This window comes from Lepeophtheirus salmonis, chromosome 11 (genome assembly GCF_016086655.4).
Source record: "Lepeophtheirus salmonis chromosome 11, UVic_Lsal_1.4, whole genome shotgun sequence".
Lineage (NCBI taxonomy): Eukaryota > Metazoa > Arthropoda > Copepoda > Siphonostomatoida > Caligidae > Lepeophtheirus > Lepeophtheirus salmonis.
Genome location: NC_052141.2, coordinates 10,548,045 through 10,575,933, shown reverse-complemented (window position 1 = coordinate 10,575,933; position 27,889 = coordinate 10,548,045). Strand labels below are relative to the sequence as shown.

The window sequence follows — 27,889 nt, the reverse complement described above, 5'->3', positions numbered from 1 at the left end:
CCCCGCATCGTGTACGTTTTTGCCAAGATACCAAAGGAAAACGTCGTGAACGCCTGCACTCGTGTTTGGTACCATCTGAAGAAGATAGGGGCTGCAAACATCATTTTTATTCATTAAATCTAAACAGTGAACATTAATAAATAACGTCAGAAAATGTTGAGTGTCTATCATTATTGCTACCTGATATATGTGGAGTTTCATTAAATAATAAAAACCGTACCATTTAAAGTGTAAAATTTTATAGTTGGTGATTTTTTATTTTTTTAAATGGGCTATTTTAAACATCCCTACTATTTCTAAATCGGTGTAGATACAATATTGTATACCTATTTATAAAGGAATTATCATTACACTGTGTTATTTAGCCTTAAAATGGATAGTTTCAAAGAAATAAAAATTGCTAAAAAAAAATTTAAAGATAATAAATTTCTCCCTTATTCTTTTCGTTATGTTAATATCTCATCTCTTCTTTTCCTTCTTTGTTAATCCTTTTTTCCCCTCATTCCACTAATTCTTTTATTTTTTCACTTTCCATCTCTCCCTTCCCCCAACACAATTTTTCAAAAGAAATTATAATGGTTACTATAAGCTATATATATAATTGTATAATTTCCTGCAAGAATTTAATAGAAAATAATTGTATTTATTAAAAAAATATGTTGAAATAATGTTTCATTAGATCCAGAATAGAGTGTTTTAATAGTACATAAAATGTGTTCCAATTATATAATATTTAGGAATGTTGTGTACGGAGGGAGGAATCATAATTTAGAACACTCTTTGAGGCCGTCTAGCATCCTTTCTAAAAGTCTGGCAAATTTATACTTGGTACCCTGCAAAAGAGTTGAAAAAAGTTACAATTTAATTTTTTTTTTTTTTTTGCGTGTTCAAAATTATCCAAGACACTCGAAAAACGGAAGAGGGTCAATTTCCTACACGCACAAGTTGATCTCCATAAAGAAGATCCTCATAGTGGATGCCGTTATGAACAGGAAAAATGAATGCTTCTTTACTGAATCAAGAACTCCGGTCAAGGAGACAATAGGACCAAACATCCAGCTTAGGTCATTATCCTCGGAGTTGTGGCGTCCGATGGTAGCAAGATGCCTCCCTACTTTTCAAGTCCAACTAGAAAATCTACAACGAAGTCTTAAGATGCCATGTCCTAACCATGGTTGCAGAGCACGTTCCCCAGGAACAAGTATGTATTTATCAAAGACATAGCCCCGGCGCATATGTCCAAAAGGTACAGCATTTCTTTAGAGAGAACATGGCTGCCTTCTGGCTGGTAGACTTCTTGCCTTCGTGCTCATCCGACATGAACCCCCTGGACTTCGTGGGTAGGCATATCTTGGAGGGAAAGACAAACAAGGCTTTGTACCGAATGTCGATGCCTGAAGGCCGTGATTACAGAGGAGTCAAACAACTTGTTCTCGGACTTTATCAAGACCAGTTTTGCTTCTGTTCATCTCATATTGAAAACATCATTCAGAATGGAGGGGGACATTGTTAAATTATCAACTTTAGTTTAAAAAAGTTTGCCATAAAAATGGCACAAAATAAAAATATGTAGAAGTGAAAATGTTTTAGAAATTTTCTAATTATTGAGTACTCACCCTGTGTGTATGCCCTAGAAACACGCAAGTAAGATGGAATGAGTTTTCTCAAAACTGAGAGTAGAAAGCTTTTGTATTCATATACGAATTATCCTTCATTGTTATTTGTAAAGTATGTATTTAAACGCTTTGTGTCTCCTGCATAGTCGCCACTTAAAATTGGTCACAATAAATCGTAACAATAAATGTTATTGTTCAAAGGGAACAAATCAGTGTGAAAAAAGTTTCTTATATCATATAAAGGTACTTAGCTATAAGCAAAATTATGGAGTATCTATACCCATTCCAGTAATTTAAATAAGGACCCTATAATTGACTCAAACACGTTAGGGTTTATGTAAACCACATGCATTATATTTAAGTTTACACTGAAGGTTTTTCAAACCTTATAGATGTAGTCGAATGAATCAAAGCAGGGACCTGGGAGGCTACATGTTCTTGAAGCAAAAAGCCTTTGTTGGAACACTATTTGAACCCCTATTTATTCTTTCATAATTCAACAACCTTCATGTTTCTGGGTTGTGCAATATAGACTTAAAAAATGACTCTCTTAATCAAGGCTTGTGTTCTTATTGCTCATTTCCAACCTTCACCAGATTTTCCGACGACTTTTCTTTGGGTTTCAAATAGATGTTTAATGCCATAAACACCTTTTCAGCTGATCCTAAAGACATTGGAAATCTTAGTTGAGGTCTTCTAATGTGTGAACATTTCGAGAAGAATAATTATTGTGGCGATCAGTTTGTCGTCTTTGAAGATACAGCCGATATTTATAAATAAAAACAATTATAAATTATTTTTAGTATATAAAACAACATCTTTTTTTTTTGGAAATATCTATAGAAAAACAGGCCCAGTAAGCATTTCTTTAAGTATAAACATGGTTATGATTCATGGGGTATATTTATTTATTTCGACCAGCGGCGATAAACAAAGCCTATACATAAAGCTCGACTTATTTTTTAAAATATAAAAATTATCGTTTTTAAGATAAGTGATGTATTATAATACAAATATTAAAATATAAAAAACAAAAACCTAAACAAAAAAAAACGTGAGAGTGCAGAAGAAAAAACAAAAACAGACAAGTGTCACACAGAAGAAGAATTAAATAAAAATCTCTTGAGGTCAGCCTCACTTCCCTGGCGAAAGCAAAAAGGTATTTTGTTCCAGAGAATAATTGATCGGTAATCAAAACTATGCTTAAAAATGTCATTCCTTGGTTTTGGTAGGTAGATGGTGTTTTGAGTGGAGAGTCTCGTTTTGCGGAACAGATAGCCTTTATTGAGTATCCAGGTTGGGGGAGATAGGTTTATCATTTTGCTTAAAATTCGGTGTAGTCTAATAATATATTTTATTCCACGTCTATGAGACAAATTGATGAGGCCAAGTCATTTGATTTTGCATTCGTAGTTCTTGTCATATCTCAATGAAGAAAAAAACGACACAAACCTGGCTTGCACCTTTTGTAAGGAATCAATCAAGTAGTTTCTTGAAGGATTACAGATCTCAGATCCGTACATTAAAATCGGGAGGACATAAAGCTTATGTAGTTTTATAGTATATAATGTAAAAAAATATTTTGGGCTTTTCTTATTTTCTTGATTTGTGTTCAAGATTGCTATTATGTTGACGCATCAACTATGAATTGTCGGCTCTAAAACAAAATCTAGGTTCGAAATCAAATATTCGGGGGAGGGGATAATTCCCTCTCTCTCATAGGCTATAAATCAGATTATTATGAATGCAAGGATAACAAATATTTTGAAATTATATATGATTTTAAAAATATTTAATCTTATATTTATTGGGCTTTTCATTATTCATTTTTCTGCATTATTTCTTATAAAAAATTACCACAGGTCCTCGTTAAAGTATGTATTTCAGTTTATTTTTTTGTTCAAAAGAAATTTAGAATGTTGTTAATAAATAGACTAACTTTCTTTCAATATAAGACAATGGGTTCATTTATTGTACCAGATGTCCACAAAATTAGATGCTAGAATTAGAATTCGTCTTTACAGTTCAATCGATTTATAACACTGTAAGAAATAAAACAACCTTAAATTAGTCTTTTTATAAAATTTTTATTAATTTTTCGAAATTCCATATTGAAAGAATCATTACGAAACATTTAGGTTGACAGAAAAATATGAAATATTATTTAATTGTACTTAGAAGCATTTATATAAGATGTTAATACAATTATATACTTAATGATTTCTGCAAAATGCACATTTTGTGGCATAGTAGAATCAAGGTCAGGAACTCATATTATGTTACATACATAAAATAACTTGATCTCATTCAAATATGAAATAAAAAATATTTTGTGAAAATAATAGAGCTTAAAACAATTCATGATCAAATGTCCGTAAAGCCTCTTTTTATTTCTTATAAAATATAAAAACAGCTTACAAAATGGTTATTATTCCTGTTAACATCCGATTATGCTAATTGTGTATCCTAACAGGATCTAGAAATATATATTTATGCTAATTTTACTCAAGCTTCACGTGTCAAAGAAGGGCTATAAAACTGTACTTTCTTTCATAAGTGGATGTGAAAATATGAAGAATTAGTTTTTATAATTGTGGCAGTCAACATAAAACCTAACTAAAATGATTATAATTTTCACATAGTTTGGTGTGAATTACATTTGTATCTTTGAACAAATAATTATTGCTTATTTCGATCAATTAATAGGTATTAAACAAAACAAAAAATGCAAATTGCTTACTTATGACCTTCCAGTGTAACAAAACGCTGAAAAATTATAATAACGTGTTTTTGTTTTTGAATTATAGGTCTTATATTAGAGGTGTTTAATTTATAAAACCTTTTTTTTTTACAAAAATCAGTAAAAACCATTTAAAATTTAAAAAAATGCTATTTTCCAACAAAAATTCTTTGGCTAAAAACAAAGGAACGCAAATTTATGATTAAAAGAAAGAAGAATTATTTTATTTTACGATTGATTCATTAACAAACTATCGATAAATGTTGAGAAAGTAAGATATGTTGCCTGTCAACCCAAAAGAAAGTTTGAAACATGTTTCACAAAACTGAGCGTGGGTGACATTTTTTTCTTGAACGTACTACTACCAAGAATTCATTCTTATTAAAGCTTTGGACATCCCTTAAATTGAACATAGAGTTGTCAAAATTGATTATAACAACAAAAGGAGACGACGTTAACAGAGTTTATTTGAAAGGGACCATATCCGGGCTAATAAAAATCTAATGAATTAAATGAAAGTTCAAAATATCCTAGTAATTTGAATAATAGGCCTAAAATTGACATCAATATATCAATGGAATATTGACCTGCAAGGGTCTTAAGTTATTGGTTTTTCGAAAATAAATCTGTTATCCATTATCCGAATAATTCAAATTGTATTAATTTAGAATCCTTGCATGACACATGCTAAAATCAAAAGTATGACATAAAATGTCAAATAAAGTGTAATTGGCGACGGATGCTCTAAGTATTGAGGAACAAATATATGATAGATTAGACATATGAATCAGAACAAAGGGATTTTACTCAATTTTCTATTGTTTCTATGTTGATTCATAATATATGAATTCCTTTGACAAAAAATTTAGGAAATTATGGATAAAATCCTCTTGAAATAGAACAGAATACATGTGTTTATGGACAAGTGCAAAAATGAAAAAAATATGCTGCAATAAAGAATAAATGTACAACAATTTATATACATAATATATAACGAACCATTTATTTATGAAATGATGGCAAAGTTTGTCTTTCTGTCTGTATGAATTTATACATATAATGAGTCACTGGGTGTATTGTGCAATGTAGTAGTATTAATTAACTACTGCATCTGTGTGCATATATCATCGAACGTGTAGACAGGGTGCAATATATATAGTGCTCCCTGATATGGCTCACATGAATAATTGTCATTTAAGAAATAATAATGTAGTCAACTGAATGAAACATTATAGGCGTTTCCAAGTCGATAAAGTCAACATGTCTGTTTCTCTTTGTTTTTGTTAGTTTTCTATTATTTAAAAGCAAACTAGCGGAAGTCTAAAGTAATCGCTTTTTAAACGGTTCATGCGATTTTTGATAAGGATTCCGTATGGAATAAAATCCTGGAACGAGCTTTTTTTTATAATAATGAGTAATACACTAGAAGTAAAAAAATGCAACAGATCATACATACAGTTAATGGGAAATTAGCAAAAAAAGTTTCAGAAATAATAGAATAGAAGAAACCAGTTTCAGAAAATAGCAAATTGACCCTTACATCGTCAATCATTAGAAATATAGCGTTTTTGGGATAGTTTTAAAAAAACAATAATTCTTTGGCAAAAAATATTTTGAAGAGAAAGAATTAAAATAAAAAAAGTTTATTGCAGAAGAAAAATAACTCGCCAACGTATCATTTTTGTATGAAAAGACAGAAAAGAATGCAATGATAATTCTTATACTGAGAAAGCCGAAGATAAATGATTTTTTAAATTAGATAGAAAGGAGGAAATAGGTCTAGGGTTCAGGCTTTCAACCCTCAGTCAGGGATGTAACACATGGCCTGAAAATTCCCAGGCTTCACACATAGACGGCAACATTTTTTTTTACAATACTTTTTGATGAGAAAAATATCATTCTAGCTAAGCTATGCCTTAAAAAGTGTTATGGGGGCTCCACTTGATAAAGCTACTATAAAAAATAAAAAAACAATTTTGAACGAAAAATAAGTGTTTTCTTTTTTAAGACAAGAATTTTTATTTCATTATTTTTATTTTTCTATTTTTTGACTTTAAATTTTGGAAGGTAAATAGTCTTTGAGTCTTTTAAATTTTGACCATTTATTAAATTATATCCAGTATAATAAAAAAAGTGTGACGTGGAAAATTTATGGAGTTGAAATTAATGCCTCATAGCTTAAACTAAAAATGCACATGAATTATGATCATATAAATAATATTATAATTAAAGAAAATTTAAAAAAAAGTTAAAAATTGGGTATTGTAAAATAAACTTATAGTTGTTGAATGATGTACTATATTTGCCTATAATTGTCTTGTTTTTATAAAGAATCGAAAATCAAAAATTCATCTAAAATGGTATCTTTTTCATCTTTAAGACATTAATTATCATGGTTGGATTGCACAACGGATCCAAAATTTCATTTCTGAGCTAGTCTACTCTCAATAATATCAAACTTTGGTTAAATCTTGTGAACATTTATCGAAGAAATGACTTTCTTATATAGAAAGCAAAAATATAAATACAAATGTTCTTCTTTTTTGAAAATTGTTCAAGATTGCTTTTATGTTTACGAATCACAAAGAGTAATAACTGTCGATTTGTATAACAATTTATTCTTATAAACCCATTGGCTGTGTCACAAATTGTACTTACCTGATATACCCCAAATTGATCGTCACAATTAAAAAATAATAAAATGAGAGTCTTTATTAAAAAGGCAATATCGGTGTCAAATGGTATAAAAAAAATTCTTGGATATCTGGAATTATCCCAAAATTTTGAATGATAAGACTATAAATGACTCAAATTTATAAAAAGATGCCGTAAAATGTAATTAAAGTGGCTAAAAATCAACGTCATAACAAAAAAAATCCAGATTGATTAATTCTTTTTGAAAGATCATACATATCCAAATATAAAAATTTACTAAATCAAATAAAAGTTAACAACATTTTTCAAAACTCTTGCGTATTTTATCTCATCCCATAAATTTCAATATTTAGCCTTTGATTGACAACAATATTCTTTGAAATATTGTGCTGTTTATTTATAATTGGTTGGATCGGAGATAAATAATTTCGTCTTTTCCTTTTTTTTTTAATATATCTTGTTCATTATTGGTTGATTCGGATCCTGCACGAAAGCGTTGTAAATGTGTAAATGTATATTACAAACGCTTCATTGTTACATTTTGAAAGGGAAATACGCGTCAAAAGCAACCAAAAAATTTTGTAATTTACAATTATTTTGGTTCATGTTGCACAACAGTATTTCGAGGGATTTAGTTATGTGGAAAAAGAGATGAATGATGCGCCACGAACTGCAGCCCAGTCGTAGAAATAATGGAAAATATCGAGATAGACCCTCCTGGTAGCTGTTGTAACATTGTCAATAAAACTGTTTTTAACCATTTGAACCATTTGCAGAGGTCCAAATATCAAAAGAAACTTAAATAGGAGAGGAATCGTGTTTTATCAAGACAACGCCAGGCCTCACACATCTTACATGACGCACCAGAAGATTCAGGAGCTCGGATGAGCAGTTCTTATGCATCCACCCTAAGGTCAAGACCTGGCACCAAATGATGAAAACATGTTCCTGTCTATTGTCAACGTACTTTAGTGTACAAACTCGCCCTCAATAGATGCCTGAGCATTTTGGTTGTCTGCGTTGTTTACCAATAGAGAGAAGGGGTTTCACAAAGAGAGCATTATGATGTTGGATTATCTTTGCACGAAGTTGTCAAACATAACAAGGCATACTTGGCTAAAATTGGATGATTAAGACACTTTATAGAAACCATTGAAATATAAAATTACTTTTCCTCCAACCTAATACAAAGTAAAAAAAAAATCGGGAGTTTCTTTTCTTCTTGATTTTTGTTCAAGATTGTTTTTATCTCGACACAACATATATATTAAGTTAATCTTAAAAAGTGATTAACATCAAATAAAGGGCATTGTTTAATTATTGTTTTTATTAATGCATTTTTTCCCTTTAAAGGGCATTCAAACTGCATTTAAATAAGGGGAAAATCCGTCAACAAATAAAAAAAAAATAGAAATGTAAAAAAAAAAAAATTTCAACACCTTAACGGTATCGTATTACCTCTTTTAGATCAAATGAAACTCTAGTTTACATCATTGAAAATCTCAGCGAATCCCAGAAACATGAATACACGCCTATAATTGACTAAAATATGTCCATGAAATATTGAGCTGTATATGACGTAAAGAAATATTTTGGGGAAACCGGATTTCGTATATTTTTCTTCCAGATTGTTTTTATACTGTAGCACCAAATATATAAGTTTGCGTTTTATAGATAAATAAATAAAAAACAACACTAAGGATATTAAAAATTAATTAAACTACTTTTTTTTAATACATTGATTTGTAAAACTTTTGGGATTTGAAATCTTTTAATTTTTTTATGTACAATGATATATAAATATTTTTTTTTATCAAGTGATTTAATAATAATAAAAAACTTAGGATTAGTTCAATAAAAACAATTTTTTTATGATATTTATAGCACAACCTTGTGATGTTTTTGCAGAGTCGCATTTTATGACTAAAATGTATATAATATGTACAAAGGGCTGAATAGTTCCAGCCTTTACAAAGAAAACACGTATTTTTTGGTAAAAGTAGGCTATTTTAAAGCATTATTTTTTTTAATCTGCTCTAAGAAGCAATAATTTTCTCTACATAGCATTCATATTGCTGCCTGACAAGTACTTTTTCCCCCTCAAGAAGCAATATAAATTAAAAACGAAATTGTTTTGTAAATAAGGAAAGTAGCGCTACACTTCGCGCAATAACTCAAAAACTAAAGAAGAGATAGTCATGAAATTTTGACAGGGCTCTTTTGAAAATTGGTACATACCAAAAATGGGGTAAATGAAAAAAAAATGACATCTATGAGCAACCCAGGTACTTTCTAACTCATTGGTTTTATATTTTCGATATTAATAAATAACGTTTTTATTTTTGTGAGCTTCTAATTGATTTAAAAGTAAATATGTAGCAACGAGCGTGTATACCTATAGTACAGTGTGTCATATTAAAAAAGAAAGGGGAGTACATATCCATATTAATAATGAAATGTGTGTTTGTTATCAACACCTCAACGGTGCTTCACATTAACATTAGTCCCACCGTCGGGGAAAGGCAAATTATTATGTCAGACAGGTAAATAATTTAGATATGCTATTGAAAAAGGCGGGTGATCCTAATTAATGGAAATTATGCTCGTTTTAACATGTATCAGAATTTGGCTTCAAATAGCTTTTCAATGACATGCACAGTTGTCCGGCTACTCTTTATGTCATTGACAATCTTGGTTGGGTTTGCTAAAGAAAAAATTGTTGTAGTCGTCACTATAATCACACATTACAAGAAGAGAATTTAGGATTGTCCCATAAGGCCATTGGAGAGCAGACTGGGCCTCTGAGAAGATTTACAATGCCACCATACATGTTTTTCTTAGCAATCCATAGCTAATTATGTGTTCTACAATGTTGCTCTTCGGAAAATTATAAAAAAATGACTTTTAACCTCTCAAGATTGGCATAATATAAATGAGTAAATAATAATGGTTGGCAAGGTAAATGCTTTCCAAACGGACAGCTGATTTCAACTCATGCAAACTAAGTCAGTGTTGACATTGAAAACAATTCATTTATTGTAAATAATTATTTGGAGTCTGCTTCTTTTAATCAAATTTACATTGAAAAGCATTATTTCCGTCTTATAACCCTTACACATGCATGAAGTATAACTTATACATTTGCAAAGTGTAATGGAAGTCTATACTGCATTGTAAAATTGTACGAGAGGTACTCTCTTTTAAGTATGACAGGTTAGAAAAAAAAATAAAGTTTTTTTGAGAGCTCTGAGCAATGAACGGTAATCCATGTTTAAAGTAATCAGTAGTGTGCGAAACAAGCAAATAGTTGCAGTGTCTGAGTAGAATTACAGATCGATATTGGAGTCATTCCTCGTCTATGTCCTTAATTAACAAAAAAAGGATGTGTGTTTATTTCCTTCATCAACTAATAAATGGCCTCGTAGATTAACAATTTTTAATCTTTGTACCAAGTATCAAAAAATCAATTTGTAACTTTTCCAGTAATTATGTTGACTAACAAACTAACCAATATAACCTCTGTTCAACTACGTTGCCGAAGCAAAATCTTCCAAAAAATATAGAACAACGTGAAATACACAACTTAATTTTATTTTAGTCAATAGAGTTTTGTACTCTATTAAGTACCCATACTAATTTATTTTACGTTTTGTTTGTGTTTCAACTCTTTCTTATTTTTGTTGTTGAATTATGATACTATATCCATGTAGCTTATCAAAGCAATTCCTTCTAAAGCATGGACACTTTGATCTTAAATCCTTCTTCCTTTTATAAAATTTCGAAGAATTGTCTATTTTAAAACAGTTTCAACTTTCCAAACTCAAATGTTTATTCTGAAGCATTTTCTCCTTTCGAGTGAGAATATAATCCATCATCTATACTCAATGTTCCATAAGAGAGATGGGGACTTTTCTATACTTCATATATAATATATTCAAACATATTTTACATTAAAATATAGTAGCTTTAAGTATTAGTATGTTTGTTCAATGTATGTAGACTATGTGGCTCAATCAACAATGGCACAGAATGAAATAGAATGGGATATGATTTAAGATTTAATATTTTTGACATATATGTAGGCAAAACAATTTTCATTTTGAATAAAAATAAATTGAAAAAAAAGCAGAAAGTAACTTCCTCTATCTTTTAAAGTCACAAAAAGTAGGATTTTAAAAGGAGTCTGTTTATAAAAATAAAAAAGTGGCCAACCGTTCTTATTTCATAAAAATATTTTCTATTTTTAATTCCCATTTTGAAGGTTCAGGAACTTGTTTCATAATTATGTTTTATAAAAGACTATTAGGACACGTTTCAAATCGACTTATCACTTGAACAAAGAGTGAGAACGTACTTGGAGATGGTGCACACATGGTCTGCTGTTGAAATTTTCAACAAACCCCAGATATAGCTATTTAAAACACAAGATTAAATTTAAACTATTATTACAATGATTTATTTTCTTATGTTTATTCAAGAAATTTCTGTAGATATTAGCAAATGGTTACCTGTAAATACATGATACAACCTCTATTGGTCATCAAGATAGTTATTGTATGTTTTGGTACCAGTAATGGAAAATAAACAGGCACTGGAATAATAGAAGGTACTGAAATGTGGTTTTTTAGTATTCTTAGATCTAGTAATCTTAGCTTTTGTAATTATCCCATTTTATCCAAATTAAAATATCTTTCATACTTAATTACATAGTTTTATTAAGAACTGTAAGTAATTATGTTTAAATTTTCTACTTGTAATTTTATGCAAAGGGTTATTCATCATATGTGATGATGCTTTTTATCTCAGAAAAATTAATGTTTAAATGGTTACTTTGATTATTTGCATCGATTTCCGACAATTTGTATTTGATCTTTAACATAGAAGCTAAACCTTTTTATGTACTCTGACGATATCATTATATAAAAAAACGTATCTTAAACTTCTCTAACTAAAATTCAATATTAAACTTTTTTACCCTTTGCAATACATACAGCAGAAATTGTACAATATAAATGATTTACTATCGCTTATCATTTTGAAAAATCCGTTTCTACTGTAATGGGTAAAAAAATACATCTTTAAAAAGATTTCAAACGTTTATTTAATATGAAGTACACGAATGCTTCAATCAAGTATGTAAATAAAATTATACTTGTGATTATGCTTTATTAGCTTCCTTTATTATATACGAAAAACCCAAGATTATATCCTTTTTCTAAACTAAAGTAAAGGAACATAAGATATGGGTGGAGAACCTAGGAATTGGCAGTCCCGTTGCAAAATTTGAAAATCACATTGCCTGGAGTAATTCAGCGTCAACTAACATACATACTTTGCACTATTTATATAGAATATACATAAATCTACAACAAAAAATTTGCATTATTCATCGTTTTGAATGAACACTCCTACTTATATTTTCTTTTTTTTTCCCACTCAATACTTGGATATTCTCTCCTTAAGAATGAAAGAATGACTAGAATGGGCACACAGTAGACAGCAAAACCCTCTTCTTAAAATCAAATAGACGTATGTATCCTATTTTTTTCCAAAGTAATGGTCCATTATGCATTTTTAAGGTTTTGTTCAACCTTCACATCGGACCTTGACCTCTCAAAATTTAATGGCCTCTTACTTTGCCATAACTAATCTTTGTAGCAATTTTGATCAAAAAGGATTCGTAACTTTTGCTGTAATCCTGGTGACGAACAGAGCCAAAAGCATAACTTGTGCGTCTTGAGATATTATTAATTACCACAAATTTGAAAAATTAAGGAGTCATAAATTAGATAGATATAAAAACATTTTTTTTTCAGACATAATGCAATATACCTCCTTATTCAAGGTTAAATAGATAAGTAAAATTCATAAATAAGTCAATGTTCATACTTATAGACATTTATACGCAAAAGATATTATGAAAACATTTTCACATTGTCCTAAAATATAATTGAATGTTAAAACTCTTTCCAAAATTTACAATATCTTATTTTTGCAAATGGACACTACGTCGAAGCAAAATTTTGGAGGGGTAACCTTTTCAACAATCACCAAGATATCTTAAGCTATCTCAATGGAATTTTGTACCTATCTAATTTTACTTGTTTAAAAATGTATGCCAACATATCTGAATTCATTTGATATTTTGTAGCAAGGTAATACATGTATTAAAACTACCTATATTAATTGGAACAGACTCAAAAATGATTCTTTTGTAGACCAGGATAGTTTTTAAATTAATTTGTGATCATTTTTGATACCAGCAGTCAGCAGGAGTTTAAAAAAAAACCGGGGATCGTTCTCTTGTATATGTATTGTTATTAAAATATTTTTTTAAAAAGGACAAAATTTTTCCTGCTCACTAAAAATTAGTAGGGTCTCTTACCGGGCTACGTTTTTCAGATCACAACCCAACACTACTTTATAATCACGTGGATTTCTCCCTACCTACATACAAGACTTTTGTATTCCTTATCAGATGCATCTCCTTGCGAGATGCTATAAATACGTAGTATATCGATTTATGACTAAGAGTAGATAATAGTTTAAGCATTCAGATAATATATATGTATGTATAAGGGTAATGGCCAGGAATTTCCTCTCATCAAATATTCATCTCTGACCCACAAAGTGGGGAAAGTTGAGAGAAGGGGTCAATATTTTTTGTTAAAAAAGACTTTAAGTAGGTATATGAATAGCTAGGGACATACAGTTAATCCTCATCTGTGTAAGTACCATACATAAATACAAAATGCATGAATGATTGAGCAGAGATATTGTCTGTCAAAAGGGAAATAGTATGAACTTACAATTAATTGTTTTTCTTACATTAATATTGTCAAATTTCTAACCCATGATATAATATTCCATCCTGATGGTCTCTCAAGAGGTAATAAAAGTTAGTTAATATTTCTATACCTCGTGTTGAAAATATAATACAAATACAGTGTGCAGCCGTTGTTTAACAAGTAAATTTAAGCGCCAAATACAGCTGCGCATGCGCAAATACGACGTTGTTTGTTGCCTTGGCGGTAAATCAGAAGTTTTAGGGGTCAGTTAACAAAATAGCATCGATCAATCATGTATTTACACTAAAATCGTGGAAAAAACAGAGTATCTTTTTACGATCTGCGTCGGATGAGATAAAGTTGAGTTTGCAAACTTGTTACGCCGGGACAGGCCCTTTGTCTAAAGAGTAAGGAAGGAACTGGAAGAGTTTGAAAATGACAGCACTATTGTTCTTCATGGGACATTGCAAATAAAACGTTGACTTGGTTGTCAGGTTTTTTCGTTGAACTCAGTGTTTGCCCTCCAGGCTCATCGTACCTCATCACTATACAATTGTTTCTCGAAGGAACAGTTGAGTGACACACCAAGAGATCCTCGTGCAGCACAAAATTGGAGTGGATGTCCAGGATCCGGGAAGAATCTGCCAAGGTCTACTCTCATCAAAACCTGAATTCTTTCAGAAGTTGTTATTTGTGCTAAAGCCGATTATATTGAATAATATTATAATTGTCTGATTTATCTTTCTTCTGGCATTTGTTTTTATAAAATTTGTCTTATTAGTTCAGGGGGAAAAAACAATTTAATAATAATTGTATTGGTTGTTAAATAGAGGTTGCATCCTGTATATAAACGGTCAAAGATAAAATAATATATCATAGTACCTTGACATTTGAGTGATATTCATTTTTAGGCGGAGTTTATAAGTTCAAAATTGATCAGAAACTAAATTAATTAAACATATATTCATGTTTAAGTGTCTATTCTGTTCAGTCGCCCATTTTAGACCAGTTGATATCTTATAAAAATTCTTACTTTGTGACACCATTATCTCAAAGTATTATTGTATCATGTTTTTACCCTTTGCAATGGAAGACGTTCATACTCTGCAGACCGTAGATTCTAATTTACAAAAGCCTCACTATTACAAAACTCAATAAAAACAGAGTTAATTACACATATGTTCTTGACGTGGCCTGTGAAAAACATATTTCAAATTATGAGTCCAACAATCAAATCATGACAAAAATCCTTAGTATTTTCAAACCTAAATATCTACTTTTTGTAAGAATATAAATAGGCAAAAAAAGTATTATAGCTAAATTTTTATGATCAAGAAAGAATAAGCATGACTTATTTAAAATTATTTGGAGTAAGAACAGTTAGGCTGCCTAGACATTTTGTTAAATCAGTCGTAAGATGAAGAAAATAAACACAAATAATCGTCAACTTTAAAGTAAAATAAAACTATTCAGTTTTGATTTACTCTCGTACGACCTCACAAAAAGTTAAGCAATCAACTTATTTTGTATTGTAATATGCTTTTATTCTAGGAGATAAAATATTACAGAGTAACGTCCTAACAATCGAGTGATGTACGTTTCTGGACTGGAGCCCGTAAGTCGAATTAATATATTGCAAAAAGAAAATAACTAAAAATAATAAAATTACTAGTTGCTATTGCGTTTATCAATCACTCTTGACGAGCTCTTAACTTAGTTTAAATTCTTAAATCTTTGTTTCTACCGCTTACGATAGCTGATGTTCATTGTTGCAGACTTAAGATTTCAATCTCTACAAGCTTAATAGGCCAAAATGGCAATCGAAATCCAAAGTTTCTATATTCATTTATGTATGATTTAGTGATTCCCAAACCTTTCATCCCTCCTCCTTTGCCTATTTTTTTTTTCTTGGGGCAGCAAATATATCGCGTTAAACTAAAAACAAAAATTGAAACGTTTTCTACCATAAAAAGTTCAAAAAAGTAATTGCCAATTGAAATCCCTGTGTCGTTTTTATTTATATATTTTTCTGTCTTGAAGCTGTAATTAAAGCAGTCGAAAACTGTTTAGTTATATACCATTTTGAACAATTAAATTGAACTAAATTCATTATCAAAAAGTTTTTAGCGATTCAATAACTCATTGCTATTCTGCTATACCTGGTAATTGTTTGACAACTTATCATTTTGAATCTGGAATTTTCATTATTTGAATGTCAGAAACTGGGGAAATTACATTTACTAAACTTTGTACAAATTTTGGCACATGTGTTGAATCCCTTTTCTATTATCTGATATTGCCTTCATCGACATTGATAATGGTATGAATGCGCAACAGGAAGCTGTGACTGGTGGTAAAATAAGGAAATTGTAGTCCATGGAGTTCCAATACTCATCAATGAACGCCTTTTCGATCTGTGAGATATGAAGAAAAGTCAAGTGAGTTAGCATCTGTTAAGTATGGTTGTGGATGTGCTGCTGTAAGCTCAGAATGGTAGAAAAATAAGGAAATTAGGGATCATGGATCTCCAATACTCATCCTCCGAAGCTTTGAGAGCTTCAAGAATCGGTGAGTTTATCAACCAGGGCCAACCCTCGGCATGCAGCAAGAAATAAAAGTCAAGTGGGTTGGCATTTGGTGACTATGGTGGCCACATTACCGAAAAAAATATATGTATAATAACTTAATTCCAGTAATTTGAATACAAAAAGTCAATTAGTATTTTCTCCTTTTGTTGATTTGTGTTCAAGATTGTTTGGTACGTTGATACAACGTGAGAGAAATTTGGAATTGGTTTTTTTACTAGGTGTAAAACAAATTAAATTAAAAAGCAAGGATACAATTTCCGGTGTTTTTTATTTTTTTATTTAATTAAATATAATCAAATTTCCTTTATTTATACAAAGCAACAGTCCGTATAATTGGTTATGTAAATATATAATATAATGGCGGATTTTTTGTAAAGGTTATGGAATAAAAAAAAACAATATAAACCGAACCTTGGACTTATTTAAGACAAACTAAAAGGATGGGTATGCAATATATTATCCTTAATGAAGAGGCTTTCATTGTGAAGACCTTGAACTACCCTTCCAACATAAAAGTGAGCTAATATGATTTTTATCATAAAGAAGTGTTGATTAGATCTGTATTCCTCAATTAATTATTATTGTAAATTTCTTTCAACAAATTATTATCATTAACCAGCAAATGAGACTTAAAATAACCAAAATGGATATTCGCTATAAAATAATAAGTATATAACATATTTTATTTTAAAAAGGGACATAATTTGTATGTGTCGAAAATCGCACTTAAAGTAGTCAAAATGAATAGTCACAATAAAAGAATGGGGAATTAATAGATTTTACTGTTGATAGGGCATATATAAGGGATAATATGAGTCTGTTAAGTAAAATAAACTTGTAAAATATATTCAAAAAATTTCAGTATCTAGAATTATAGAAGCAAACAAAATAACAAGTCTATAATTGTAATTGGCTCAAATATATGTATAAAACATTATTTATGTTTTTATTTAAGAAGACAAATGACTTTGGATTTTATGCTTTCCTTGATATTTCTTTAAGATTGTTTTGATGTTGGCAGACTGAAAATGTGTCCCTCAACGCAAAAGCAAGCTTGAATGGTTATTCTCAAATTTGAGTGTCAATTACAGTTGTCTTCTTCGAAAAATAACTAACATCAATGTCAATTAAAAAACCTTTTGGGTGGGTGTACCGATAATTACACTTAAAATAACCAAAATGGATCTTCGCTATAAAATAATAAGTATAATACATATTTTATTTTAAAAAGGGACATATTGGAGCTAATATAAGTCATTCAAATCAAATAAAAGTTTTAAACTATAGCTTAATCTCTTGAGTATTTTAACTCATCCCAGTAATTTGAATAATCAGCCTATAATTGACTCAAATATCAAATATGTCTATAAAATAATGGGATGTATGTATATTTATAGAAAAAATTAAATTTGAATTTTTCCCTACTGGTTCAAATCATTTTAATGCTGACGCACCGGATATTATCATTGTTGAACATTTTGTTCCTTATTCAAAAGGTTTTTTTGTCTTTTTCTTTTGTCCTATTAATTGTTTGTTGGTCTCCTTTTATACCCTTACAAATATGGTAACAACACATCAACTAAATAAATATGCTAGGAAAATAACTATACTGGACAGTCTACTTAACTGCTAAAGAAACCTCGTACAGAATAAATGAGTAATATATACTAACCTGACGTCATTCAATCTATTAATAACCATATTTACTTTATATTTAGACCATTTTATGATGTCAGTATATTAGTACCGTGTATACACTAAAAATTAACCACTCATTCATATACAGTGTGTAAAAGCTATCTGTGCCCCGAAAATAATTTTTTTTAAAGGGAATTTTCTCGCCAACCATTATTAGATTAAAAAAATTTTTAAAAAATCTGAAAGCCTGATTGATTCTAATTTATTATATTTAAAAGAATCACACGCAGCCTCATTTACAGTTTATGTGTCCTCCCAAAAGTGCGCACCGGGTCTCATCACTTGGTTCCCCCGCACATCATGTGATTCCTTCTTGATCTGACTGATAACTTTGTCTTTGGGGCTCGCGGAGGGTTCGGTTGTTTCGCCAATCGATCGTGCGCCACAATAAGAAAATCCATTGGATTCAAATTCAGCGAGTTTAGAGGCCGAAAGTCCGGCTAGATGAAGTATTTAAAACGATTTAAGACTTTTTTAAAGAGGTGTGATAGGGAGTCAATTATTGTTGTCACATGTAAGACCCCCCAATGGCAACCATGTCGATCCAGGGCTTCACTTAGGTATCAAGCACGTTCGTGGTGAATGCATCAGTGTTAAGCCCTAAGGACATGGGTGAATACATGAAGAGACATGACGTTACCCTCAGCACTTTGACCTCATCTTCCTTTGCTGTTGCCTCAAAATAACCATAAGAGGCCTCAAATTTCATCATTACCTCTCTCACTGAGTCCCATTGCAATTTGGTATTGTCGTTTCCGATGCAGATTCCAATGAGGACTCTCTGCCTCTTCCAAAAATTTGGGGCAAATAATTCTTCAGTTGATTTCATTTTTTACGATTTGCTTTAGGCTTAAGTAAGCTATCTAACTAAAACAAATCAGCTGTCTAAGTAAAACATTTGCACAAAAGTGGTAGCATATAAAGCTTCCAACCCCTTTCTATCATTAAATGATATCTGACGTCATTCAATATATTTATAACAATATGTACTTTCTACTTATACAATTGGATGATGTTAATACCACGTGGACACTAAGATTTTACACACTCATCCATATAGTTTAAAAGAATATGAAAATGGAAGATTGTACTCTTTTTTTAATTGCAACCTGAGTATGTTTTATTTTTATTTTTTATTTTCTCTTGCTGTAATCATTATTATTTTAGTTTTGAAGAAAGGACATATTCGTGTAAAGTCATCTCAAGTGCTATGTGTAAATATATTTAAAAATGGTTCAAAATTATCCAATATTATCAACATTATACATAGATATTTTTTTTTTAAATAAGCTCCACCTTACTTAAAAGGGAAATTCTTCAATACGTAGGGTTGTAAATAATATGCATTCATTCGCGTGCTGGTTTTGTTGTTATTTGCAACTTGCACAGTGCACTACCTCTAAAAATATCTTGATCGTCCTTAAAAAAATGTATTTGTTTATCAAAAGGGACATTTCATACCTTCAGACTGCCACCTTTTTACATAAATTTATATAAACTACTCCAAATAATATACACACATCACTCTGGCAAACAATATCCTCTTTTTTAAGGTGAAGAAGCCAAAAGACAAAAAGTACCAAAAAGAATTTGCTCAGGATATCTATGGTATAAACTGATAAAAAGGTTGCAATATTCCCTGATATAAAAATGTTCCTAATTTTTTGGCGGCAAAATGATTGGAACAAAATTACGGATCACAGTATATTGTAGTTGAGTACTTTTTTTTGGGCTCAGTATACTCATTTAAGCTTTGAGTGAACTTTAATTTACAGATGGAGGTATATAAATATGTTCTAAAAAGTGGAAACGTCTTTTTCTGGTTGGCCATCTGAAAATGTTTTGTTTTTTTTTCCAAAGAGTTACCGACGGAGGTATATAAATATGTTCTAAAAAGCGAAAACGTCTTCTGAAAATGTTTTTTTTTCCAAAGATGTTGTCCTTATCTTTTAATTCTTGAAGAGAAAACAGCTTAGTATAAAGTAATAACTATTCCATGTCCTTATGATAGACAAAGAGTAACAATGAGGATTTACTCTTAAGTTACTAATTTAAGACTAAAAGTATAATTAGGCTTTGATGTTGTTTCAATTTTGCTCCATTGGTCCATCCTATATACGGAACGGGAATTATGTGTATGGCGTTCATCTTTTAGGACCTCACAGCTACATCATGAACAAATCCATCCATCCCCCCAGGGTTTGTATTTGAATATTCAAAAATTCATTGTATGATTATAAATAGATAAATATATTTATTAGAATCTATGTTACTAGGGTCGTTTGAAAAGTCCATAAGCACTAGAAAAAAAAACAAATCAATAATATGATACCGATGATTCTGACTCAAAAAAAAAAAAATTATCCAAAAGAGATCATGACTTACAAAATGATAAAAGGATTTTCTGATGTGTAAGACAGAATGTCTAAGCATAAACAAATAAATAGGTCGTGTCTTTAAGAAAGACGGGCAGAAAACGGAGTGGGATTATGTTTATTTACTTCTTATCCAGGCTGTTTTCAGCTTATTTAGTAAAACGTTATGACAGCTAAACTATTTTCCTCTCATTTATTTTTCAAATTGAGGTATGCAATTTAGTGAGATAAAAATAGACCTCTTTGAATAGATTTGATTGGCTACTCTGATTCATATAAATTTATAATAAAACACTTAATTAGACAACTTCTTCACTTTTCTTGCTTGAACTAATAACAAAATGGATAGGTTTTTTTCATGAATTAATTGGATATTTGTTTAGTGAAATATTTAAAACTGATATTTTTTTTATATAATTTTTTTTTTTTTTCAGTGCTTACCAACGCTCGTAAAACGTTTATCAATGTCTAAAAGTTCATTGTCCTTCCTTTTAGTGTTGAGCTTTTGTCTGAAAGTTGTAAACCGGTATGATACCATTGTGGTTCTTAGTGGACTGAAACAATTCGGTCCTTTCAAGATTTTTGGCCGGGACGGGTGTTAAAGAAAAATTCGGTCTAGATCAGTCCATAAAAAGTTTGATAAGGAAAAGCTCCTTGAAATTTTTGTCGAGGCGGATTATATGAATGAATTGCTGATTACATCAGGTTTTTTTTAAAAAGATGAACTTGGATCAAGGATTACGGCATATAAAACAAAATGTTTTGCATAAATCATATTTTTACAACTCATAAACAAACGTAGGATAGAAAATGTATTACTAATTGAGATAAGGATAGTCGTACCAGTATTTGACATATGAGACTTCGTAAGTTGCAAATGCAATCTAATTTATCTTTAACGGATCGAAAATTTATGGGATCTTTAATGGAAACATAAGGCAATTTATCAAAATAAATTATTTGTTAAAGTATATAATAATTAGTTTCAAAATACATGAGTAACCCAAACTTACTTTATAGAAAAACTATATTAGTTTCTTTTAGTGTGGATTGGCTACGTTTACCTTTACATATGATTGAATTTTCATCGTCATCATTAATGCATCTATAGAATCGGTCCAGACAGATTCTTTTTTTTATTTTAAGCATTTCATTGAGCTTAAACAAGTAGCAAACGAGTAAAAACAAGGAACCTATATCGTCTGTCGAGAGTGTACTAAAATTTGAATTATATCGGGGTAAAATCATACCCAAGCTCATTAAATGTGTTGTTAAAAGAATGTTCACTAACGGAGGGTTAAAGGAACGGTTTAGTTTGGTGATTTAAAATTTATAATTGTCTCAGACCGATCTAGGATTTTTTGAAGAAACATGCCTTATTAATTGTAATATCCAGGGTTTAAAAGTCAACTGATTTGTTCGAAGAAACATATACAAATTTGCATTTATATTGCTTTTCTTTTTTTGCAAAAAAAAAAAAAAAAAAAAAAAAAAAAAAAAGCCCAACTACTCACACATATATAATAAAATATTATATTTATTTGTCTTGAGTAAAAAAAAAAAAGAAAATAAAGTCCATTATGAAACTGACAGAATTTTTTTATAATATTATTGTTATTCAATACATATGTAGGTCATGTGGTCAAACTTTGTACAAATTCTAAATAGTTATTTAATTTGCAACAGATATGATATTGCAGACTCAGCAGTGATTATTCAGCAGATTATCTACGTTACCCAATGGTGTACATTATACATATACTAGGAAGGACCTTAAAGATTAATGTTTTACATTCGCTTCTTCTCTTTTTTTATAAAAATCACTGTGCACAATATTTTGTACTTTAATTCATATTCCCGGGGTGGTCCAATAACATCAGAACATTTACTTATTCGATAAAAATTAATTCATAGTTCGATTGATTGAAGCATATAGAATTACTTACAAAACCAAACAAAACCTGAAATCTATAGTTTACAAAACTGTCCAGAAAATGACGTTTTCACTTGACAAGGAATCTCTATTCGCGCACTCCAAACAGTTCGGTGTCTTCAGAGCCACGGTTTACGCCATCAGAAAGTCTGAAATGTTGGAGAAGAAGAAAGTATCTGTCAAAAAGGCAAAATTGAACCCGGAGGAGTTGAGAAAATAGCCAATCCCCTCAAGTCCATGAGGATTCATGCAAGAGATTTTGAAGTCTCACAACATACTGTCCAGAGAGCTATCAAAAAGTTGATAGAGTAGCCTTGTGAGGGTGAAGTGTCCACTTTTGAGACCAACAATGAAGCAGGGCTCTTTCAAATTAGTCTTTTGAGTTCTCTTGGACTATTTGTTGACACTTTTGAGATGACACTGACGGATGCCAACCCCTCAACTACGCTTTTTGAGTGCATGTCAAGGAGAAGACCTGCAGTGTCAACCGTCCAAACACCGAGGCCCTCAATGCCACTGTCAGCCAGCACTGTGACGCTATGACAAAGTAATACATCCACAGTAGATTCTAACCCTTCTGTCAAAGACATGAAGTCATCATTTCCGCTAAGGACGGCTACATTAATGATTCAGAGAGCTCAGACACACATTTATTTAGAGTATTGATTTTGTTGGAACTCTATTTTTAATTAATAAATTATATTTTATTGAAATTCCAAATTCAATGTGTTTTTAGATTTGAATGAACACTCGGTAATAGTAGCTAGTTTTGTGTCGGTCCTGATGTAGTCAGGCCCACCCCATCCAATTCTACGTGTCGGTCATAATATTAGATAAATTCGATCACATATAACGTCATTGAGGCTGTTTCCCAATACGTAAATATTCCGTTATAACAAAGAATAAAATATATTACTAAGCAATATAATATGTTTGTTTTATATAGTATTGTAATGAAAACATGCACATTTTTGCAACAAATGTAGAATGCTCGTAATACATATGTCATATATCTTAATTGGTTTAATAAACCATTAGCATTTGTAGGGGAATATTCAAGGATTGACAGTCTTAAGGGCCGATAAGACCAGTACTAAGGCTGGACTGGACCAAATAAATAGGGGCTGACACAACGATAGGTGTGGCCCTGAATTCTTTATTGAATGTCTCCATTATTTTCTAATAACATAGAGTCATGTAATTATTTGTTATTCAATGACAAAGATGGTGCTATTTTTTTTTACCTCATTTTCAATTATTACCAATCTTCTAAGACAGCTCTTTAAATTTCATGAAAGTTCCTGCTTTAGTTTTTGAGTTATTGTGCTTTGTGTGACAGTACTTTTGTGATTTTTGAAACAATGGATAAAAACAATTTCCTGTTTTAATTTTACAATGATATTTGATGGGAAAAATTAGAGGTCAAGTTAAGCAATTTCTTAAAAAATAATATGGGGATTCATCTCTTTAAAGCAAATATATAATAGTAATTTTAAAACGCCATTAGAAAAAAAAAAATTGATTATCTTTGTTATGCAGAGACTTTTCCACTCATATATTAAAAACTTTGTCTGTAAGTATACAGCAGTCTTCTTTTTTTCTTTTTTTTACTCGTTTTGTAAATAACTTAGTTTCAAAATTACCTCATTTTCAACAAATTTGTACTACAAAGTACTTAAGTGATTTTGAGTGCGTTAGAAATAGACTGGAATAGGTCCTAGTAACTATGTACCAGATATATATTTCTGATTTGAATCTAGGAGCTTCTGGTGCGTCATCAAATATGTATGCACCATGGGGTTGTTTTGATTATGTTTTGGTATCTCCTATTCACCGATACTGGCCATTTCTGTTCGATTGCCAGCTTCAAACGGGCGTGTTGCTCACAGTAGAGGCCATCACTGAGAAGGAGGGAGGGAAATCGCTCAAACCACACCCCTGCAATACAAACGAAAAGAGTATCGGCCCCATACAAAGCATAAATTTTGTTGATCGCTCTCGCTGCATTTTTCCCTAAAAATATAAAATATGGCGAATCTTCTCCTTTCAGACCCCCATTCTCGACGCAAAATTATTCACGTCTGAACTGGTTAAGCACAATACCGTACAAAATCGTTTGTAATGTACAATCACACTTTAACATTATTTTATCCCTTGATCCGATGTTATCAATAATGAAAAAATATAGTTTGTAAAAAAAAAGACGGGAACTACGAAATTATTTTTTTCCCCAACCTAAAATATACAATATACAAGTATATAACAAAGAGAGCAAACCGATGTTTTATTAATGTTCATAATTATTAGGACTACTTCAATGTGGGGTTATACCTGTGTTAAATACATTTTTAGCCTTGGTGCAGTACGTAGGTATATATAACATATATTTATTATTTGGATATTTTTTATAAAAAATATTTTTCTTTTTTTTAAATTATTATGATTTAAATAGTAAGGTAAGATTTTAATCCATAATCATTCTTTTTTATAAAAAAATTAAGAGTTTTTTTTTTTTTATAGAAAAAAAACATTGGAAGTCTGTAGCTAAGAAGGCTATTTCAATTTAATTGAAAATCCAAGTGAAGCTTTTGAATATATTCGAAAAATCTTTCATAGAATAAGCCTTGCCAATGCATATGTTTGTCTACTACTCACATTTTTCTTCTTGAGGATAAACTCCCAGTGTTCATTTTGTATTTGTACGTACAGTTTCGTAACGTTTTCAACACATTTAGTATTTATTTCGTCAAGAAAAGATAATATTTGTGAATGTCAGACGAAACATTCAAAAATGGTTTCGGTTTTTTAGTCCTGTGATCTTGAGGGAAAAAAAAACATTATTTGACAAATATATTTGATCTAGTCATAGTTGTCAAAATAAAGACTGTTAAACTAGCAAATGGGTGAACTGATCAATCTGAAATTCTGCAAAATTATACTTTGATACTTTTGTGTGGGAAAACTTTTTACCTCACAGGCTGCATTGAGTAGTGGATTTTGTTTAAAGTCCGTCACATATTTAAATTCTACAAATAATGATATTGGACAAAATATTAATTTTAAGTACAAGGTATATATAGAAAAAAACAAGTAACTCACCTGAATTGTCAGTACTAATATCCATGGTAATTATTGATTTGATTATAATCATTCCCAACTTCTCAAAATTAGGAGTGGGGAAGATGATTATATTTATTCTTTGAATAGTGGTAGGATTTGGATTAGTGATAAGGTCTCTTCGATTTGTTAATTTTGATTATTGAAAAAGACTGCTCTCACATATAAGTTGATGCGAACATCACAAGCATTCTTGCACTTTTGTACTACTTTAAGGAGGAATTTCATCTATTTTAGGGGTTTAAATTTATTCATAGCACACGGTTATAGGTGGCATAAAAGGTAATAACTTGAAAGGGGCATTTTTATTTTATTTCATTACAAGTAATCTAGAAAAGGCCAGACCATATTCACTCAATCTATTCGCAATTGTTAGTAACAAACTGTTACAGCTTTCCCTTGGACTTTTACAGCTGTTCTTTATGAAACTTTGGTATAAGATGGTTCAAACGTCAACAAATCCTTGTTGATGTATTGGGGACCACTGAAACTACCCTTGAAGTACCAAAATATAGTGTGGTTTATTGGTGGAGCATCAGTTGAGTGGGAAGGCCAACACTCTTTTGGGAAAATGGCAGGAGCGTCCTTCATCAACATCTCATATGTGACTTTGTACATGTAGCACTGACCTGCTGGAGCACCAAGTCATCTTGGTAGGCTATCCAAGTCCAGGGAAGATCTCCTTTCTCAAATAATTAACATAGCTTTCTGAATCCAATCTCTCACCAGCTTCAAGGAAGCTGAGATCGCACTTTTTTCCATCCCATCCAACATTTTTGACGACCTACGCAGTCTCATTTAGCCTTGCTCAATATGGTCTAGCACTCTCAAGAGCTTTATTCGTCTCCTCTCTATGTCAAAAAGTCAGTTCAAAGTTACTCCTGATTTCTGTTGATGTTTCCCCTCGGTAAGAAAGGTCGAAAATAGCTCCCCTGCTCTCCTTACGAGTCGTCAGACTCATGTTCCCCTTGATAATAATCAGGATGAAATCCTTAATCATTTTGTTTCATAAGTATTTTCAAAATCTCAACGGATTCACTGATTGGCTGACAGGCTCCAATAATATGGCAACATAACATATTGCGGAAATTAAAATATTAGTAGAGCAAATACAAATATTTTTTGAACCGTATAATATGATCAATATTAGTTCGATTTAATTTTGTTTTAATATTTTTTAACATTATTCATTATGAATTTTCAGAGGCTGCACAGAAAATAGACGCAGGATTGAGATTGTCCAACTTTGATCTATGATGTAATGTGTGTAATTTTTAAAAAATAATTATTTTTTATTTTATTTTTGGTTCCTTCATATATATATATATAAACAAAAACGATAATATAAACATAATAATAATTTTTTTTTTTTTTTAATTTAATTAAGAATGAATGAATCAGTGGATAATTTTAAATCTAGTATCCCCTTCCCTCTGTAGATCTGAATAACTCCAGAGAGAGAGACTGATAAAAAGAAAAATATATTTTGCAAAAATAAAGCTTTTTTTGAACTTATATTTTTCAACTTTTATTAATTTGATCTTTTCAAAATAAGGTATATTATTATTATAATGATGGTTATCATAAATTATTAAAGAGTGTCTGACCTGTTTTGCAAGAAGTGTTGTACTATGTAGAGGAAGTTCTCACCCAGTCATAGCTTCTTTTTTCTTCCACCTATGCCTGAGAGTTGTTCACAATGTCTTTTTTTTTTTTGTATGTTCAAATAGCACGGAAATAAATAAATTCAATTATATTCTGTTAAAGTGACGTTCACATAATTTTGTCTTTTCAATTTAAAATAAAATAAAATGGAAACACAGGGAATGCTTTTACTAAGGGATGTTGAGTTATAAAGGTAATAAATACTATTAGGAAATAGTTTTGACCTTTTCTCAATGACTACGCTAAGGCGACTAAGATTAAAAATTTACAACCGAAGAAGAAAATAAAAAGTAAAAATTCCCCCCTACTTTTTTTTCTTTCTAAGAAAGTAGATTCTCATACATACTATACTATTACGACAGCGTCCACGACGCGTTTTCCTATTTCTTCTTCCTTCTCTCTTTTTCTCCCCTATCGTATTTTTTGAAGAGTAATAAAATTGATATATCTATACAGGGCTCGAAGATGAAATCCGTTCGCTCTCTCGTATTTACACAGAAAACAAAATAAACTCCATATTTTTAAACCAAATAAAAACAAAACCATTTTTGATTATGTGTCTTGATGCTAATGCAATATGATTGCCCTCAGCCTCGATCACAACGTCAGTACGGCCTCTGAAGCGTGAGCAGGCCATGGTGACGAGGTCTGGGGTGTGGAAAGAAAGGGCTTCACGATGGTGGCCACCAGATTTGCCTTAGATGTGTGCGGACA

General features: G+C 30.7%; 1 protein-coding gene across 2 annotated transcripts in view; it reads right to left on the bottom strand.

Annotated features, from left to right (window-relative positions):
• Nucleotides 1-27,430, bottom strand: part of LOC121126237 (uncharacterized) — a 239,411-nt gene extending 211,981 nt beyond the window's left edge. The window contains exon 1 of one of the 2 annotated variants that reach the window (XM_040721561.2): nt 27,118-27,430. The gene's annotated coding sequence lies outside the window, so the exon portion shown is untranslated. The remainder of the gene's footprint in view (nt 1-27,117) is intronic. The other variant, XM_071891684.1, reaches the window with a different exon arrangement.
• Nucleotides 27,431-27,889: the final 459 nt, after the last annotated feature.